The sequence below is a fragment of the Callithrix jacchus genome, chromosome 11 (assembly GCF_049354715.1).
Source record: "Callithrix jacchus isolate 240 chromosome 11, calJac240_pri, whole genome shotgun sequence".
NCBI classification, from domain to species: Eukaryota; Metazoa; Chordata; class Mammalia; order Primates; family Cebidae; genus Callithrix; species Callithrix jacchus.
This window is the reverse complement of record NC_133512.1, coordinates 124,601,489-124,618,688: the sequence shown is the minus strand read 5'-3', so window position 1 is coordinate 124,618,688 and position 17,200 is coordinate 124,601,489. Positions and strand designations below refer to the sequence as shown.

Here is a 17,200-nt window from a genome sequence, read left to right as displayed (position 1 = left end):
ATAAAATATATCAAATAACAGAAATTTGGAATTTATTCTCTATCATTTAGGTATCTGATTGAATAGCAATCATTGCAAATTTTGAATGCATAAATCTGAACTCTCCCTGTTAATGCAGAGGAAAAACATACGCATCTCATATTAATTTCAAAGCCTGTTTATATATCTTAACAACAAAATAAGCCTTTTGCACTTGATAATTAACACCAATCATTTCCCACCTCTTTGTTTGTTTGTTTGTTTGTTTGTTTATTTGAGATGGAGTTTTGCTCTTGTTGCCCAGGCTGGAGTACAATGGCCTGATCTCGGCTCACTGCAACCTCTGCCTCCTGGGGCTCAAGCAATTCTCCTGCCTCAGTCTCTCAAGTAGCTGGGATTATAGGTGCCCACCACCATACATGGCTAATTTTTGTATTTTTGTAGAGATGGGGTTTCACCATATTCGTCAGACTGGTCTCGAACTCCCGACCTTACGTGATCAGCCCGCCTTGGCCTCCCAAAGTGCTAGGATTACATATGTACTCTAAAGATTATATTTTAATTCCCAAAGACTTGTGCATTTATCATTCCAATGTACTAATTTTAATGGTTATATATAAAATAGGTAGAAACAAGAATTATTGAAAACAAAGAAAAATGAATGCATAAAATAACTTTCCTAACAAGATTTTTATTTGTTCCTTTTTACATATATACATATAGTCATATGTATGTGTGTGTATATGTTTGAAGCTTGTTAACCAGTCAATTAAGATGAAAGCAATTAATTTTAAACTTATACCTGAATTATACTGACATAATGACCTTTCGGTCAAATCAAAGCATCATTTAAGTACGAGAGATTTTTTCCAATATAGAGTACATAAGTTTTACTTCAGAGACTCACATCATGCTGGAAATTTATGCTTTAAAAACATTTCTTACAATATTTTATTCCTAAAGAGGGAAACATTATTTACATTATTTAATTTCACATGCAGAATAATATATCAATCACATTTATTCCATCTGAATGCATTTTGAATGTTAACTATGGAAAAAATAATGGCCAAATATTAGTCTTTCAAGTATTTTTAGGAAGGAGAAAAAGTCTAATGCATAAATTATAAGGCAGTGAACTATGAGCTAATCCTAATGTTTTATATTAATTTAATAATGGATTTTTCATATATTACTTTAAAATCAATTTCCATTGAGCAAATGTTAATACAAAATACAGACTGTAACCTATGAATAAGCATTGACAATAATTACAAAAGTTCAACTGGAAAATTCTCTATAAACCATTATTTTGGGAATTTGGGTATTCAGATAAAAACTATACCTAAATGACATTATTATGTAGACAGCAATAAAAACTCATACCATAAAGTTATGAGTGATTATTTCACTGAATCTGTCTATGCAAATTTGATAAAAAGAGCAAATAACTTATCTATATTATTCTGCTGATTGATATAATCCTTTGGCTTAGCTACTTGGCAGATGCTATATGACTAAATATGAGTAAACTTTGCTACTTGGTTCAACTGTCAAATGAGATTGTCATCCTCAGTGACAGTGTAAGTTGTCCTATCATATTAAACTTCACTGTGGCACACTGCCTGCTCTACAGAATGGAGCCAGGGGGTCAGGTGATGACAAATGAGAAAGGTAAGTCAGGGGAAGCTCACTTGTGTCAACCTTCACTAAGAAAAGACTGTTACATAGAGTGAAGGACCACCATTTTACTGAGTTTATCACTACATTAGGTACAAATCTGACAGGTCAAATACCATGTTTAGCAATTTGGACTTGCCTTTATTTACACATCTTTATTTTAGTATATATATCAGACTAAGTGCTGAATGGTAGGCATATGAAGCAGCCTTCTATATCTAAATTATTGGTAACAAATGGTAACTTTGCAGTAGTCAAGTCTAAAGGCAAGAGTTCCTCCTGCAATAATTCTTTCCAATAAATGCAAATACTTCTTATGTCATCAATATCTTGTCACTGTAATTATTAAAAAAAACATAATGATTAGCACTTAGAGAATTTTAAATATGTGTCTGGTATTTTGTACTGATTATTTTATATGCAGAATAACACATCAAGCTCACAGCAATCCTGTCTCCTTTCCAAAAGAGAAGGCTGCTGAGGCTCAGAGAGGTTAGGTTAATTCCCCAAGGTCACACAGTTAGAAAATGCAGGATCCTGGACTTGAACCTAGGTCTCCTGCCCTTCAAAGATGATGCTCTTATCCTTACTCTCTTTCTGCTATATTTTGACGGAAACAAATAAGGAGCAATAGAAACCCAATTAAACCATGAAAACTATATTTGAAAAGCAATAATGGAGTATTTTGAATATCCTTACTTACATTAGACATTCTCCACCTGACTTGTCTAAAGTGGAGACCTTAAAAACCAATGAAATTTAAAATAAAATGCTTACCATTGAATCAGCAAGTCAGGTAAAGAAGACCCTAAGAAAAGAAGTCCTAAAACTTGCTATTTTGTACATTATAAAGTATGTTTTCACAAAAGCCTTGAGAGAATTTTTATTTATTTATTTATTTTTTTGAGACAGAGTCTTGCTCTGTTGCCCAGGCTGGAGTGCTGTGGTGTGGTCTTGGCTCACTGCAACCTCTGCCTCAGCCTCCAAGGAGCTGGGATTACAGGCACTTGCCACCAAGCCCAACTAATTTTTTGTATTTTTAGTAGAGACGTGATTTCACCATGTTGGCCAGGCTAGTCTCAAACTCCCGACCTCATGATCCACCTGCCTTAGCCTCCCAAAGCACTGGGATTACAGGCATGAGCCACCATGCCCTGCCAGAAAGAAATTTAAACCTGTTATATTTTATGAATGTTTGTTTAGTAGACCCAGAGTAATCGAGATTTAAAAATTATAGTTTCTATGAGCTCAGTTCAGAAATTCATTTCTGCCAGCTCTAGCTTCAAAACACACCCAGAACCTGACCTTTCCTCACCATATCTACCACTGATCCGCTGATCCCACACACCATCAGCTTATCCCTGAGTACACAGGCAGCCACCTTGCTCTTTCCCAGTGCTTTCTTTGTCAGATAACTGGCCACACACTATTCTGAGCCTCCTCAAGCAGGAGTCATTATTACAGTACTCCTTGACTCAAAATCCTGTCATGGTGGCACACAAGGTAAAAGCCAAAGCCTTTACAATGGTCTACATGACCTATGAGGCCTGCTTCCCACAATCTGACCTTATCTACCCCATGGCTTGCCCTGTTCCCCTCCTCTCAAGCCATGCTGGCCTCCTAGCTAGTCCTCAAACACACAAAGCAAGCTCCAGCCCGAAGGCCTTTGCAAGTGCTGCTGCTTCTGCCCGAGAGCACTTTCTCTAGGTGTACACAAACACACATATGTGCGCACATGCACACCTGGCTTGCTCACTCCCTTTCTTCTGGTCTCTACTTACATGACTTGGGATTAGTGAGGTCACCTCCAACCATATCATATGAAGGTGTTTTCCCATTCCCATAGACCTTTTTCTCAATATGCTTTATTGACGGCCACTGTGCATATGGCTGCCATCCAACATGATATTTTTACCTATTTGTTTACTGTCTGCTTCCTTTGTGATGTGTTTCTAGTGCTACAACACCAGCTGGCGTATTGTTTATATTTAATGCATACATGCTGAGGAAAAAACTGAGTGATATATACAATACAAATATTACTTAAGATGATAAGAATTCATGAATTAGTAATATGACAAATTATTACTGCTTATTAGGATTAACAGGGTATAAATTATTTGGAGCATTTTTATATTTAATTTTAATTTTGAGATGGAGTCTACCTCTGTCACCCAGGCTGGAGTGCAGTGGCACAATTTCAGCTCACTGCAACCTCTGTCTCCCAGGTTCAGGCTATTCTCCTGCCTCAGCCTCCCTAGTAGCTGGGATTACAGAAGCGTGCCACCACACCTGGCTAATTTCATATTTTTAGTAGAGACAAGGTTTCATCAAGTTGGCCAAGCTGATCTTGAAGTCCTGGCCTCAGGTGATCCACCTACCTCAGCCTCCTAAAGTTCTGGTATTACAGGCGTGAGCCACCACGCCCAGCTTGGAATGTTTTTATTATATGATAATTGGCAAAATAGAAAATTTTGTGAAAAGTAAACAGAAGCAGGAACTGTAGTTAAGCACACTGAGTACAGAGATCTCTAATTAAAGTTAGTATGTATTTACACGTAGCAGAAAAATCTTTGGTGTTTAGTTCTACTTTAATAGTAAAATAATGTACTCTAGATCTCAAGAATAGAACTTTTCTCCTTAGATATAAGTAAACATAATACCACTTAGACATTGATAAAGGGTCTATTAAAATGTGGTTCTTTAAAATTCTAAAATAAAAGACCAATTTTCTCATTCGAATGTTAAGTGGGACTTAACTCAATGATGATAATTAAATATTAAAGTGGATCTGATGAGAATAAGGAGTATTCTCACGTACCAAGATGCGATGTTCTCATTTTTTTCTGGGGCCTATAGTTATTGAAGTTACATGATTTCAAGAAAAATAGGGTGCTCTGTGAAAAAGCCTATACATATAAACAAATTATAAAATACAGATTAAAAGTAGATATACTTCTTTTAATTATACATAAAGTGAAACAACTTATGACATAAAACTTCTATCTGGTCTTAAACGATAAGCAAGTAAACACCAAATGCAGCTGTGTCTGTGTTAATTTACTTCAAGGAGTCTTAAAAAACAGAATTTGTACAACAGAACCTTTTGCCACTGAGGCCTGATCTTAATGTCTGCCTGCAGGCCACATTCTGTTTTCAGAGAAGCCATCACACACAAGTACATCCTGCTGCAAGCTGCATATACATGTGTGCACATAAACACACACAATACTTTTTGAAAGGGAGATTCATCCAAAAAATAGTTGATAAAGCCTCTATATACAAATTTTCTTAAATTTCTCTATGAACTAAGCAATTTTATAATTTGTGCTATTCACAAATCTGACAGATTATTGAATCCTAAAACAAATGCAAAAACTCTTCTATATATATATTGAACATCCTGTCAAGTGACAAGTGTGACTTGTAATAAGCTCTAAACTGAAAAAAATATTTTTAAAGGAAAAGTCAGAAATGAGAGGAGTAAACAGCATTACTCATCCTAATCCATTTTCTATTATTTCCGATGGCTTCTGGGGTAGAACAAATTAAAAATTTAGTTTCTATAAAGGTAAATAACAACTACACTACAGGGCAAGAAGTATCTAACAGAAAAAGGGTACAAAACTGGGCTGTAGAATCAGGCATTTGAGCAGAAGAAAGAATATCAATGAGGAAATCTGCTTATTCACATCTGTGCAAACCTAGTGCTTTACTTCCCTTGTTTGAACAGTTTGTATTCACACATTTTGTAGTTCCCTTTTCCAGTATAATGAAAGATTTCAGAAGTTTGTAACATTAATAAAAACTAATTTGGCATGTTTAATATCCATTCCTTTGGAGTAAATTTTAGTAAAGATGAAATAATGACTATTAACATTTTCCAAAAGATGTTGTAAGGAATAATGACCCTTAGGGATGCCCAAATATTTTGTCAACAATGCAAATTACACAACCCTTTTGGAGGTTCACAGAACAATCACAGCATATGAAGGGGTATGAGAAGCCTCACAGTAAAGAAATCTGTTTAACTCTATTTAAATAGCACTTCCAAAATTATTTGGTCATATATACCCACAATTCCTACTTCAAATTCATTATTTAGTACGGATGAACATCCGTTCTATTACTTAATAAAAATGGTAACATATTCTAGAGTTATTTTTTTCAGTCACTTTTTATCACCTGGACAGTTTCTGGACACTTGAGAGATAAATGTGTCCTTGGCTTTATAATCTCTAGGACTCTGCATATTGCCTGGTATAGAGTACTTAGCTAGCTTGTGGGTTGAATAAAGACACCAGGATTATCACCATATAGCAAGGTGTGGTTAAATTAACAAGACATTAAATTAAGTTAATGTGTGGTTAAAATGATTTTTAAATGCTCCCCCACCCCATCTCCAACTCATCACGTAAGTTTGTCCTGGAAGTCTGGTGGTTTGTTGTAAAAGATTATTTCACAAGCAATGCATGGGCAAATGACAAAATACATGGTGCTTTTGAGTTTCTTACAGGCTTCTTTTCACCTGCCTCTGCTATGAGGAATGCATGACATCTTAGCTTCCTCTAGGGAAAGTGAGAAGGGTAAGGACACCTAGAGGGTGGTATTTCTGAATTGTCAATTCTGCCTGCAGCACAGCAGGTAAAAGTCACTTTGCACTTCGTGTATTTCCCACCAATATCCATTTGTGAACAGAATGGAAAGGAGAGGATGTCACAGCACGAGAATGAGAAATGACGAAAGATGATGAGGAACAAAACAATAATCTCTTCTTTTTTGTTTCCTAACCTGTAACACCTCCTATTGTTTGAATCAAATGATGTATCATTTGGATGGTCACATATTACAAATATATGACTCAGTGTCCATTTACTGCCCCTCTAATTTTAAATATCCAGAAGAAGAAATTGTGTCTCTATATGATCATTGAGATAAAAGAAACAGATTTTCTATGAGAAAATATTTTAGAAGATGAATTTCTGAAACATGTTCTTATGTTTTTACAAACACTCCTCGCTTCCTTGTCTGGATTTTGCACTGAATTCTAATGTCCTTGGATGTTTATTTTAAAAAGAGTGGTGGTATCTGACTCCGACTCTGATCAGACTGATCCGACTGGTGGTATCAGTCACCTGACTCTATAAAGGTGTAAGACCGTATTACTTGGTTTTTGTGTTAGGGTGGTGATGAATAGGCCAAGGACCAAAAAGTGCTTGATAACTGGACTCTCCTGGGACCAAACACACAAATAAGAAAACTTTCTTGAACTAATCCAAACTGAAATCATGGCTGTCCATAATTCTAGAATTCAAGAGAAACAAATCCTAAGAGGAATTTAATACGAAAGTAAAGAGATTTGGTATAGAGCTTCTCTGATCTAAATATCACCCTCTGCTCTACATTTAATATTTTTTATATTGTCACTAGAGAACTTCATATATATCATACTATGAGAAGAAAAATTTGGAAAAATAAAGACCAAAATGAAAATTTCTTATAAATATGCCAATTAGAAACAACTGAAATATTTTATAAATATAATTATAATTTATTTCTATAAATCTATAGACATATACATTCTGACTCATAATTTTCTTTTAATAAACTGTAAACTTTTAAAATATGATATAAATATTATAATTTATAATGAAATAATTATATTGTAATATATAGATGTACCATAATTAATCCAATTTTCCATTATTTAGAAATGTAAGCATCTTTCCTCTATTTTTTGCCATCACAGATAGTGCTTCAATAATTAATCTTATGCTTATATATTTTTAACTTGTATCCAATTGTTTTCTTAGGATAAATTTCTAAAGGTATATTGCTATGTTAAATGCAGGATATTTTCAGGTATTCAATACATATTGCAAAGTTGCTTTTTTACACTCTGAGTCAGTTTACACTCTGACCTGCAGTGCATGAAACTATTAATTTCTCTGCAACCTCACCAACTGTAGTCTTTATCATTTATTATAATCACTTGCAATTTTATATACTAAAAAGAGAATCTGTTTTAATATATTAATTTCTATGAGGTAAAATGATGCTATCTTGCTGGTTAGGTAGGGCCTTTATCATGTGCCATAAAAATAATTGCAGTTGGTTAATTTAAAAACATTTCATTGTAAACTTACTTAAGAAGGTCCATAATATGTCCCCTATAAAATTTGTAAACAGATGGTCCAATGTCATTCACTTATTTATTCAATCAATATTCAATGGAGTACTTGGTCAGGTCATGGTATATAATGTAAGGACAACAGAAATGGTTTCTGCCCCAATAGAGTTTATAGTAGAAAAATGCACATAAAATAAAAATTAGACAACAAGTATACGATTACATTTAAGAAGGGCAAAAGTATAAAGATCTGATATAGTTTGGAATGTCAGAGAAGGATTCAGTTTGGAAATGATATTTACCCTAAAACGTGATGAATGGGCAAAAGTTATTTAGGTGAAATCTGAGGCAGAGGGAAGTTTGAGGAGGTACCCAGGGTGTTCTCCACAGAGATGTTCAAATAATTTTTTAAATGCAAATTTTATCATGTGACTTCTGCTTCCAGTATGGTGGACTAACTTGATACTCCCAAATCCTTATTCACTACAAAACACCTAAGTACTGCATAAGCCACAATAATTATATGTTAAATGTTTTACAGCACTTAGAAGAAAGTAAAATAATTCTCCCAAGGGTAAGAGAACAACAACAAAAAATGAATCTGATGAAAGCAGAGCAGGGGTGAATGTGAACAACATGGCTGCCTTCCTGGTAAATATCAATACTGTGAAAGCTTTACAGCTGTGTCCAAGGGAATGGATCACTGGGCCATAGACCTAATTTGGATGGGCTGCTAAGCCTGAGATGCCTGCATAAAAATGGGATCCTTGAATGGGCTATAGTATCAGTGAAAGGATAGTGCACTCCCTAACATCAAGGAAAAACAAGAACAAGTCTTCTTCAGAGGGAAGCATTCTCGGTCCGGGTCTTATAAGAATTCCCACAGATTAATCTCAAGTATAAATGTTACTACAAAAAAAATGCTAGTTGTATTAAAAAACAAACAAACAAGTGACCTTGGCAAAAATATTGGCAGAAACAATAAAAAGTTCAGTTATTTGAACAATAATATGAAATAATTATAAAAGATCTAAGGAAACAAAAAATGGAATCAAACCAAGAAAGGAATAAGAGATATTCAGAAGTAATCAGTGTTCAAAAAGAATCAAATAGAATTTACAGGACTAAAGAATTTGTTAATTGAAATTAACAACTCAGGCCGGTGCGGTGGCTCACGCCTGTAATCCCAGCACTTTGGGAGGCCGGGGCAGGTGGATCACGAGGTCAAGAGATCGAGACCATCCTGGTCAACATGATGAAACCCCGTCTCTACTAAAAGACAAAAAATTAGCTGGGCACGGTGGTGCGTGCCTGTAATCCCAGCTACTCAGGAGGCTGAGGTAGGAGAATTGCCTGAACCCAGGAGGCGGAGGTTGCGGTGAGCCGAGATTGCGCCATTGCACTCCAGCCTGGGTAACAAGAGCGAAACTCCGTCTTAAAAAAAAAAAAAGAAATTAACAACTCAATAAGTGGGTAAAAAAGTAGATGTCTCGGCTGAAGAGAGAACAGAAGAAGTAGTGTAAGGGTTGGCAAACTATGGCCCATCACCTGCTTTTGTCAATATAATTTTGTTGGGACTATCACACTCATTCATTTATACACTGTCTATGACCTTCTGCACTGCAATGGCAGAGTTGTATAGTTGTAACACAGACTATATGGTCAACAATAGCTACAATATTTTGTATAGTTACAAAGCCCAAAATCGTTGTCATGTTTACCGTAGAGCCCTTCACAATATTAGCCAACTCCTGAACTAGAAGACATAATTTAAAATATTACGGAGGATGCGGCTGAAAAAATAAGTAGATAGAAAACACGTTACAGACATTAAAAGATATAGAAGAAAAAATGCCTAGGTACATGGATAATTAGAGTTTCAGAGGAGAAGAAAAAGACTGTAGAAGAGACAACATTTAAAGAGATAATGCTATTCCAGAACTGATGACAAATATAAATCTTTATATTCCAATTAGGGTAAATAAAAAGAAATTCACACTTATCCAATATCATCGTGGGTAGATAAGAAATTCACATATGCCCCAATCAGAATAAATTAAAAGAAATCCCTACAAAGATACTTTATAGTACACTTATGAAACACAAAACAACAAAATGTTTTTTTTAAAAAAAGCATCCGGAGGAAAAAAAGGAATGATTTTCAAAAGACTAGCATTTGTATTGCCAAGAGCCTTCTTAATAGCCATAAAGAAAATCAGAAGAAAATGAATATCTTAAAAGTACTAAGAGAAAATAACCATCAATGTAGCACTGTACATCTAGCAAAACTTTCTTTGAAAAATTAGGAGGAAACAAAACAAATTCCCAGTAACAATTCACAGTGTATAGAAGTCCATTTATAGAAAATTCCAAAGAACATTCTTTAGAAAAAGGGAAAATCATTTCTAAATTTAAGCAAGTACTGAGTACAAAATAATAAAAATAATATTTAATTTATAAGCTTAGGACAAAAAAGGATAAAAATAAAATACCACAAAATTTAAGCATGTAAGCCAGAAAGGGGGTGACTGGAGGGTAATACTCTAAGGACTTTGAACTATCTAGGAGGAGAAATTTGCGGATTAATATAAGACTTTAAAATTTCAGCAACATGTCTGGTAAATTTCAAATGTAATTGTTGGAAAATATAAACTGTTAGAAAAAAATAGAATTAAAATAACTTTAATGAAACAAAAAGTATGCCAATAAAAAAGGAAGGAAAAAGTTTATAGAACAAGAGCCAAAAAACAAAGCCTAAAATAAAATGGTAGAAATGGATTTACTTTTATTAATATGTGATTTATTTTTATCAATTACATGATAAATGTAAGTGGACCAAACTAATTAAAATAGTCATATTGGAAAATTAAATCAAAATTTAGTTTACTACTTATAAAACACACTAAAATACAAGAACATAGAAAGAAATTAACCGTATGAACAAACATATCAGACAAACACTCATCAAAAGAAAGCTACATTAATAATCACCTACATATAATGCAAAAATCATTTTTAGTTATGATGACATCATTAAATGATGACAATAATGTCCATCCACCAGGAATATCTGACAATCTTAAGCTTGAATACAGAACAGGCTTGGGCCAGGCACAGTGGCACATACCTATAATCCCAGCAATTTGTGAGGCCAAGGAGGAAGATCACTTGAGCCCAGGAGTTTGAGACCAGCCTGGGTGATAGAATGAGATCTCGTCTCAATGACAACAACAACAAAAACAAAACACTCAAAAACCAGCCTCAAAGTATACAAAATAAAAATTTTCAGAAATAGAAGGCAAAACCACCATGATGGTAGTAGATTACCACTCATCTCACAGATCGAACAGGCAACAATCAGTAAGAGTTTAGAATATCTTGACCACACAAATCCTGTTTGCACTACATAGCTAAAGAATACATATATTTTTTTCAAGTGATAGAAAACATTTATAATATTTGACACATACTTGGCCACAAAAGAAATCTTAACAAGTTATAAAGAATTGCTATCAGAAGATCACATTCTTGGGTCAAAAAATTATGATGAAAAGTTACAATTACTTAGAATGAATTTTAATCAAATAGTGCATAGTACAAGCAGAATTTAGTGGGAAAGTTACAACCCTAAACTCTTAGAAAAGAAAAGCTGACAAGTACTGAGTTAAACATCTAATGTAAGAAGTTAGGAAAGATGACACAACCTCACTAAGGAGGGTAGGAGAAAAAGCTGCTTTCCTGCTGATCTTAGGAAAACAGTGTTTTGACTGGAAACTGAAAGGTTTTGTAGACAAGTGTTATAACCTAGTTGGAGAATTCCAAAACTGTTTTGCGTGTAGTTCAGGGGTTGAACAATTTGTAAATGGATGGTGGAAGTAAGAGTTCTCGCTGTTGAAAAGTAAGTCAAAGATAAGGAAAAAGGATGCTGAAATGAATAGTGTTGCCCTGGATTCCAGTTGGAGATGTCTGTAAGAACTCATGGATTAGCATACATCATATACCACCTAGCTCTGACCACTCAGAGGGCCTGGAAGCCATTACATTCCAGCAGAAATGACCATACATGTCACCTAGATCTTGGTTTCTAAATACCATTATCTAACAACAACAGAGCTTTTTGGAGAACTGATTAATTCTTGGGCTGGAGTAGGGAAAGTAAAAGATGAACTTGCAGTATGTCAGATCACCATAAACCTAAGAAAGTGCTCAAAAACATATCAAAGGGAGCTAGTATAAAAGAGCTTTCAATGGCTATAGCAGGAACAATCTGAGCAACAAAGTATTAGGTATATTAGATTGTAACCCAAGGTATAAAGCAACCGTACATGAATCTACATGGATATAAACAAACGGTTAAATAAATTGGTAAGAAGAGACAAATATTCTTTACAGAAGAATTCTGAATAATGTGTGCAGATAGTTCTCCTTCTAGGAGGTGGGGTTTATTTCATTTCCTCTTCAGTGTGTGCTGGACTTGGCGATTTTCTTCAAAATAGAGCATAAAAAAATAAAAACAATATCTTTACAGTACAGAAATGTGACAAATACTACCAGGATGTCACATAAATACTATGCACTCCCTGATAGACTGTGATGAGAAGGGTATTTCATCTCTTTACAGAAACCCATAATCTCAGGCTAATCATGGAAATGTCAGGCAAACCCAAATTGAGGGGCATTTGATAAAACAACAACAACAACAAACTAGGAAACTGTCACAGTCATGACAATTAAGTGCAATTTGGTATCCTGAATTGAATCTTGGAGTAGATGTCTGGTAGTGGTGTTCAGTTAATACTAGTGTGCCAATGTTGATTTCTTAGTTTTGACAAATATATGGCAACAACATTATAGGAAACGGAAATATAAAAACTCTATGCACTCTCTTAGCAACCTTTCTGTAATCTAAACTTATTCTAAATTAAAAAGTATATTTTAAAAAGAAACAATCGAGTTAAACAAAGCCAAAAGTTGCTCCTTTGAAAAGACCAATAAACTTAATGGATTAACAAAAAACGAGAGAGCGAAGGTAAAAATAAACAATATTAGAATGAAGAAGGAGGGAATTGTAGATTGAGCAAAAAAATACAAAAAAAAAAAACCCAACTTGAACAACTTAATATCAATACATTTAATAACTTAAATGAAAGTTACTATTTCCTAGAAAATCACAACTTGTCCAAATGGATTTAAGAATAAGTAGAAAGCCTGAATATTTCTGTAGCTACAACATATAACAAACTAATAACAACAGTTAAAAATCCTTACATGAATAAATCCCCAAGCCCAGATGGTTTAAAACCGGAGTCCCCAACAGCCAGGCTGTGGACTGTTACCAGTCCATGGCTTGTTTGGAACTGGGCCACACAGCAGGAGGTAAGCAACAGCAAGCAAATACTGCCTGACCTCCACCTCTTTGTTAGATTAGTGGTGGCGCTAGATTCTCACAGGAACCTGAACCCTATCATGAATGGTGCATGAAAGTATGTGCTCCTTATGAGAATCTAACTAATGCTTGATGATCTGAGGTGGAATAGTTTCACCCCAAAACCATCCCTCACCCTACTGCTCTGCCCCATCAGTGGAAAAATTGTCTTCTATGCAATGGGTGGCTGGTGCCAAAAAGATTGAGGACGGCTGGTTTAAAAGATGAGTTATCAGTAAACTTTAAAAAGCCATTCAAATCTTACGCAGAGCAAGTGGAAAAGCTCCCCAGTTCATTTTATGTAGCTACAATAACCTGGATACCCAATCCTGATAAAACCAATAGGAGGAAGTAAAATAACAAGCCAATTTTGTACATCAACACAGATCTAAAACTACCAAACTGCAGTGGCAATGGTAGTCGTAAATGGCACATATGTACATTTCTTTGATTGTTTCTACATAACTATCATATACTGGTTTGGAAAACTTACTGTGTTAACAATCATACAGAGATCCACCTCAAGACCCAAAAACTGTGTCCCATATTTAACTACTGACGAGAAGAAGGCTCTAAAGGTATGACGTTTAAGAAAAACTATGTCAAGTTGTAGCTCTTGTTTCTGTTCATGGTTAATCTGACACAATCTAACACATACTAAAAAATTGCGTTTGTCTTGTCTCTTCCTCAGACCTTTAGTAGGCAGTTTTATTTAATAGGTCAGAAAAATCCACGAGTTGCATGGTTTGAATGGAAGGTGTGGAAGAAAGACAGGAAATTAATTAGGTGACGTTAGCAACTATTTCCCAAATTGCATTCTGCCTACCTACTTACCCTAGAGGACGGGGTTCTTGGCTCCTGCTTTTGGCTGTTTGCCACTGCCCCCTGGGGCCTACAGTGTTTTCCAGCAACAAGGGGGTGGTAGGCAGGGAGGTCCCAGAACTTCAGTATGGCTTTTCCCCATGATCGTGGGTAGTACATGAGGTGAGGCTATCTGCTATCAGTGTTCTTCCAGTCTCATCCTCCTGATTGAAACTTGTCTGTCGTATGTTGTCATAACAAAACTCACCTGAGCACTGCAGTGTTTCACAGAACAATCCCCAAAAGCTCATTTAGCTAATACACTGCATATAAAATATTACTACATGCAATTTAAGCACTATTTCATCATTTACAAAGTACTTACAGAATTTTATTTCAACTATTCAGAAACCATATTGAGTAGGTAGCAATGATGTTATTACTCACAAGGTATACATGGAAAACTGAGGCCCAGACAGGTTAAAACCAATTGCTCAAAGTCAAGTAGTTCATCGGCAGAAGAACCAGAATAGGAACACAGATGTTCTGATTCCTAACTCAGAGATATTTCTAACACACTGAGTCTCTCCCTTCCCCCCCTTTTTTTCCCTCTAGTTTGTCCATTTTGTTTTGCTTTGAAAGGTGCAATTATCTTGCTTCACTACTGAACTTGAGGTTGGGTGAGTACAGACATTGCTAGGAAAGTCTGATTAAGGTAGATTTAGGGTTGTTCTATCATTTTTGATAAAATAAAAAAAAATCCTCTAGTAATATTTGAAATATACTTCTCGATATCCATCCCTTCTGCCTTTGCTCATTTGGCACATGGCATGAAACCTGTCATATCAGGTACATTACCTAAGAATAACCTTGCTTATGACCTTTCATCTGGTTGCTAACCTGCCGCAAAAGTGTCTCCATTTACAACGTGTGTGTCATTTATACTTAATTTCTCTATAGTCACATATCCAAGACTAGAATTAAGTGAACAGTTTTGATGATTCTATTTGATGCAATTATCTGTGGTTTTTCTCAGAAAATGCATCACAGTCTCTAAAATTACAGATAGGAAGTTTGAAGCATAATTTCTGAAGTGACAGTCAAGGAGAAATGTTAGCATCTATGAAGACAGAGGTATTATGATATGATGATTTGACTGATGCCTGAATCTGTAGAAAATTAAGATTATTTTATATGTGAAACTCAAGTCATGTTGTACTCTTGTGCCCTGTACTTGAAAGCAAACACATCTGAGCTGGCCTTTGTCAGGCATGCAGCAGCTCTAAGACGGCCCTGCGAAACTGTAGAGGAGTCAGTGAATACACTGTATGTCTTACATTAAATTGGGACATAAAAGCCATTTTGTGTTGCTGCTGCAGTTTCTCCACCCTCAGCCTGACTTACAAAACCAAGATGTATAACCACACATATCAACCTAGAACTTTGCCCTATGATGCATTGTCTCTGAAAGCCTCTTTTCTCCTTCCTGTCAGTCCTCAGCAGCACTATGGCTGAATGAGTGGTTGTGTTATTCACAGATGTGTGTGGCTATCATCCTGCATGAGTGGGTCTGTTTCTGTCCTTGACTCACTTTTTCTTCCTTCCTTTCTTTTTCTCTCTCTCCCTCAGTCTCAGTACCAGCCAGATATTTTCTGTTTAACTCTAGTCTTTTATTTCTGAAACACTCAGAGTGCTATTCAGAGATGTATCTGTACAGAAAGAACACACCTAGAGAGCTCAACACTGTGCAATAGGATGTGCTCCCTGAAAAATTTCAAACCCAGACAGCACTGCTGTCCTTCACTTCAGTCAATAACAAAAGCGAATCTATTCTCCTTTTGAATTTATGACAGAGATAGCTCAGGTAATGAGCAAAACGACTCTCTGAATATGTGTCTTGACAGATGTAAAAATGACCATAAAAAAAGACTATGGCAAACACTGTAGAAAAGTCAGATTTGACATTGACAGTATTTTCAAACAAAAGTCTGTATAAATATCGGATGCTGCAGACATGAATAAGAGAAGCATAATCTCACAAGGGGAGGCTGCCAAAACCTGAATATTCCATTAGCAAATAAATTAGGAGTATAATTACATACACATTGAAATATTTCTATTTAGCATGAAACAGTCCTAACTACATTTTTTTTACATTTTTCTTCTTCTCACAATTTATATCCTCTTGGGTTAAGTGGCAAAGGAAAGTATATTAGAATAGTAAGAGTAATTAATAGTGATAGTATTTTATAATTATGTAGTACCTTCATATTAGTATTTGGCCCTTTTATATGAGTTTCAGAAAGGTTAAGTGATTTGCTGAACATGAGTCAGTTTACATATTTCAGAGCCAGGATTCAAGTAAAGATCTTTGCCTCTTTCTGGTCTTTCACTGTGGCAGCATAGTATTTCTGAATGACATCTGTTGGACTCTAAACGTCACAGGAAACATCATAACTTTCAGATTATCTTGGATAATTTCTATCCTAAACTGAGGTTCAAATTTCCCTCAACACTATACTACTTCTTTTCTTCTTCTTCTTCTTCTTATGCTATATGACACCTCAATGCTGAATCAGAGACTGATTCAAATTTCTATTCTAAAATACTACGGAGATACTTGAATATGTACATAGTTTAATCTTTGGGAAATGGATTTCATGTGCAATATTAAAGATAATATATGCATAAACATATAAACATACCTTGAATTACACCTTACAGAGTATCATTATAAAGAAAACAATAGTTTTAAAGAATAAAAGTAACTATGGCAACCTATAGAGTCAAATCAGGCTGCCTCCCAGGCAGCAGCAGTTGCTCCTAGCTGCCTCAGTAACTTTCCATTACAATGTGTCTCAAACACATACATTTTGAGGCACATTAGCTGACTTCCCTACTTAATGTTCTCAATTTAATTTTACCTTTCTGTGCTGATGAATAAAATAATCTGATTACACAATTTGCTTTGGGTTTGTCTCACTGAAACCTTTTCATCCTCTTGCATTTCAGAGAGCTACTTGATGCTGGAATGTCTATTTTTTGATATCCATTAGCGAGAAGGAATTGAGACAGAGTCAGGAGACAAGAGACAGTTTTAGTAAAACAGCTCCTGTCTATCAACAGTTAGCCACCCTGACTGACCCCTGTACCCCCACATTTTCTAAGTGTAGACGGTTGAGTGG

The 17,200-nt window shown here is 35.3% G+C and overlaps 1 protein-coding gene across 16 annotated transcripts in view; it reads right to left on the bottom strand.

The window, feature by feature from the left end:
• CADPS2 (calcium dependent secretion activator 2) overlaps positions 1-17,200 on the bottom strand; it is a 564,672-nt gene that overhangs the window by 141,391 nt on the left and 406,081 nt on the right. The gene's annotated exons all lie outside the window — the stretch shown is intronic.